The 4,824-nt window shown below is 44.9% G+C and overlaps 1 pseudogene; it reads left to right on the top strand.

Moving 5' to 3' along the window:
- The first annotated feature begins 3,540 nt into the window (after positions 1–3,540).
- On the top strand, positions 3,541–4,824 carry LOC147983214 (uncharacterized; annotated as a pseudogene).

The following is a 4,824-nucleotide window of genomic DNA, read 5'->3' as shown; positions in this document are numbered from 1 at the left end:
GTTATCACTTTCATATACTAGTGGGAATTTTCATTATAGAACTTGGCTTGTATATTCCGATGATGGGCTTCCTCAAATGCCCGAGGTCTTCATGAGCAAGCAAGTTGGATGCACACCCACTTAGTTTCAGTTAGAGCTTTCATACACTTATAGCTCTAGTGCATCCGTTGCATGGCAATCCTTACTCACTCACATTGATATCTACTGATGGGCATCTCCATAGCTCATTGATACGCCTAGTTGGTGTGAGACTATCTTCTCCTTTTTGTCTTCTCCACCATCATATTCTATTCCACCTATAGTGCTATGTCCATGGCTCACGCTCATGTATTGCGTGAAAGTTGAAAATGGTTAGCATAGCCAGACTATATGATTTTGTAGGGATAACTTTCTTTGGCCATGTTATTTTGAAAAGACATGATTTCTTTATTAGTAGGCTTGAAGTATTATTGTTTTTATGTCAAATGATAGATTATTGCTTTGAATGACTCATGTCTTAATATTCATGCCATGATTAGATTACATGATCAAGATTATGCTAGGTAGCATTCCACATCAAAAATTATCTTTTTTATCATTTACCTACTCGAGGACGAGCAGGAATTAAGCTTGGGGATGCTGATACGTCTTCGTCGTATCTATAATTTTTGATTGTCCCATGCCAATATTATTCAACTTTCATATACTTTTGGCAACTTTTTATACTATTTTTGGGACTAACATATTGATCCAGTGCCCAGTGGCAGTTCCTGTCTGTTGCATGTTTTTGGTTTCGCAGAATATCCATATCAAACGGAGTCCAAACGGGATAAAAACGGACGGAGATAATTTTTGGAATATTTGGAAAATTCCGGAAGTCCATGCAAGACGGTGCCCGAGGTGGTCACGAGGCAGGGGGGCGCGCCTGCCCCCCTGGGCGCGCCCCCTACCCTCGTGAGCCACCTGTAAGGCGGTTGACGCTCTTCTTTTGCCGCAAGAAAGCTAATTTTTAGGAAAAAAAATCACGGCGAAGGTTTCAGGCCAATCGGAGTTACAGATCTCCATATATACACGAAACGGTGAAACAGAGCCAGGAGGGAACGCAGAAACAGAAAGAGATAGAGAGACAAATCCAATCTCGGAGGGGTCTCACCCCTCCCATGCCATGGAGGCCAAGGACCAGAGGGGAAACCCTTCTCCCATCTAGGGAGGAGGTCAAGGAAGAAGAAGAAGAAGAGGGGGGGCCCCTCCCCCCCTTGCTTCTGGTGGCGCTGGAGTGCCACCGGGGGCCATCATCATCACCGCAATCTTCACTAACAACTTCACCACCATCATCACCAACTCTTCCCCCCTCTATGCAGCGGTGTAACCTCTCTCTTACCCGCTGTAATCTCTAATTAAACATGGTGCTCAACGCTATATATTATTTCCCTATGATGTATGGCTATGCTATGATGTTTGAGTAGATCCGTTTTGTCCTAATGGCTATTTGATGATCAAGATTGGTTTGAGTTGCAAGTTTTATTATTGGTGCTGTCCTATGGTGCCCTCCGTGTCGTGCAAGCATGAGGGATCCCCGCTTTAGGGTGTTGCAATATGTTTATGATTTGCTTATGGTGGGTGGCGTGAGTGAACAGAAGCACAGACCCGAGTAAGTAGGTTGTTTGCGTATGGGATAAAGAGGACTTGATAATTTAATGCTATGGTTGGGTTTTACCTTAATGATCTTTAGTAGTTGCGGATGCTTGCTAGAGTTCCAATCATAAGTGCATATGATCCAAGTAGAGAAAGTATGTTAGCTTATGCCTCTCCCTCAGATAAAATTGTAATAATGATTACCGGTCTAGTTATCGATTGCCTAGAGACAAATAACTTTCTCGTAAGAACAAACTCTCTACTAAACCTAACTTAGTTGTGTCTTTATCTAAACAGCCTCTACTCTTTATTTTACCTACTTTTTATTACCTAGCAAACATATCCAACAATACCTACAAAGTACTACTAGTTTCATACTTGTTCTAGGTAAAGCGAACGTCAAGCGTGCGTACAGTTGTTTCGGTGGTCGATAGAATTTGAGGGAATATTTGTTCTACCTTTAGCTCCTCGTTGGGTTCGACACTCTTACTTATCGAAAACTGTTGCGATCCCTTATACTTGTGGGTTATCAATAGCACACAAGGTGTTCCTCCGGTATTCGGGAGTTGCATAATCTCCTAGTCAGAGGAACATGTATAAGTCATGATGAAAGCAATAGCAGTAAAACTAAACGATCATTATGCTAAGCTAACGAATGTGTCTTGTCCATCACATCATTCTCTAATATGTGATCATGTTCATAAAATGACAACACATGTCTATGGTTAGGAAACTTAACCATCTTTGATTAACGAGCTAGTCAAGTAGAGGCATACTAGGGACACTCAGTTTTGTCTATGTATTCACACATGTACTAAGTTTCCGGTTAATACAATTCTTGCATGACTAATAAACATTTATCATGATATACGGAAATATAAATAACAACTTTATTATTGCCTCTAGGGCATATTTCCTTCATTGTGTCCATAGGCTCTTTCCATGTGCCCATTTCCTGCCCCATGGTGGCGAGCTTTTTGGGAGGTGATGCGGGAAGTGTGACCTCTACCACCAAAGAAATAAGATTTCAAGTGTGTTGAGAATGAATGGCTCTTTGATGTGCTCATGCATAGCACAGAAGTGACACGAGCTATGATCCTATTGATCATCTGGAGAATATAGAGCCTGGGCAACGACGCGATGTCTTCCCGGGAAGCGTGCCCCCTTCATTTATTCATTAATCACCAGAGTTACATCATTAACCAGCAAAGCATTAAAAAACTTGGAGCATCATCTAATGGACACGAACTATTAGAGGGAGGATCTAGCAACTCTAGCTTTTACAAGGGCCACTGCATTAGCCTCACGAGGGCAATGTTGCTATGTTACATAAGAGAGGCCCCTTGACATATGAAAGCAATCGTCAAAGATTGCCGACCAACTTTCCTAAAAAGAGTCACCCTCATGCATGATATTAATCACATCAACATTATCAGAGTTGATAATCATTCAATTGCAACCGATGGACTGAGCTGAGCTAGGTTCAGCCCAAATCTTAAGGCCAACACTTCTTCCATAAAAGCATCAACACTTAGTTTGATGATGCCACAAATTTACGATGATCCTCTCTTAGAATTGCCCCAATTAAATCCTTCAAAGAGTCCGGTCAAAAGCGACATCAACATTCAGCTTGGTAAATTCCACAACTTGGTTTACACCATCCACCTCACTTGATCTGGAATGCACGTTCGCTGCAGCTACTCTCCATCCAATTTACAGTCCAGACTCCAGACAACATGGAGTATATGATGTTTTGAAAAGGGAATGACTGGAGGATCTTGCTGAACAAGAAGCCCAAGAACGTATTGAAGTCGCCATTATCACATGTCCAAGAAGCACCATGGCCACGGCCCCGAGTGTGATGCGTGGTTTTATCTACGGACAACTCATACAACGACAAGTGCAGATGGCACAACATGGTCAGGCATGGTTATGAGAAATTCCAGTGGTGAACTGATTTTCTTGGTGCATGTGAGATTTTTATTTGATTGCAATGGCTTTGGAGGCTGAATTTTTTTGATTGCAGCAGTAAATTAATATTGAGGATTGGGGTAAGCCGTACTCTTTGGGCCTCGTGGCTATAGATTTTTCCCTCTTGGATCCTCGTGCTGGGCTTCGTTACTGCGAGTCGCCGTGCCGCTGGCAAGCGTCCCCGCCGATGCCGCGTCGTCTGCCGACAATGGCGTCGCCTCGCCTCCGACCCCGCGTTCCTCCTGGAGCACCGCCGCCGCCAGCCGGAGCTCGCCCTAATCAGCTCATATCAAACCAGCGCTGGCGACTAACCTAGCCTCGAAGCCCTCCACCTCCGGGACGCCGAGTTCATACCACTCTTCGGTTTCCCCGAACTCTCTCGCTTCCCCCTCGCCGTCACTACATCTGCAACGCGGCCACTACATCTGCAACGTGGCCACGCGGCAGTCGCCGATCGTCAGCCCAAACCTCAAGCTTCCTATTAACAAACTGATCAGCCTCTTCCGGCACCAACCTTCAAGGGAGTACTGTGTCTTGTACTGGAGAAACCTCCCTTATGCATTGTCCAACCTCCCTTGGCATGTGATGCCATGCGCACACGAGTACCGCGTCCTCACCGTGGGAACCAACAAATCGCGGCGCGTCGACTGTCCGTTAATGGAGGTGATAGCCGAGAGACCAGCCATCTTTGGCGTGCCGGTCCTTCTCAATGGCAACCTTTGCATACACTGGAGGAGACCGTCAGGTGTCTGCTCCCACAAGATACTGGTGTTTGACACGATGGTGGAGATGTTCCGGCAAATGATCCCGCCGTCTGTGAACCCCCACCATGTCATGCACTTGCTTGACATGGGTGGCAAGCTTGCTGTGTCCATCAGCAAGGACGATACGATGGTGATGAGCATATTCATACTGAAGAATGATGATGTTTGGTCATTCCAGTACTGGATTGTGATGGATCTCGAGAAGCGTTTTTAGGAGCAGCAAGGGAATTGGTGGGCGAAGGTCGTGTCTGAGGAGGGAGATGTGCTTGTCAGCTGCTATGGCCAAATGTTGCATTGTGACAAAGGGGGCAATTTGGTAGCTAATTTCAAGTTTGATGATGACATGCCTGTGGTCGTTCCTCATAGGCTAAAGGAGAGTCTTATTCAGCATACGTTTTTTCCTAAAGAAGAATTGATTTTTACCGGGCCTTCTCGAGATCTCATTTGTGCCATGTTAACTGTAAGTTTTTCTTAG

This window comes from Triticum urartu, chromosome 2A (assembly GCF_056163025.1).
Source record: "Triticum urartu cultivar PI428250 chromosome 2A, HENAU_Tu73, whole genome shotgun sequence".
Taxonomy (NCBI): Eukaryota; Viridiplantae; Streptophyta; class Magnoliopsida; order Poales; family Poaceae; genus Triticum; species Triticum urartu.
This window is presented reverse-complemented; position numbering and strand designations above follow the sequence as displayed.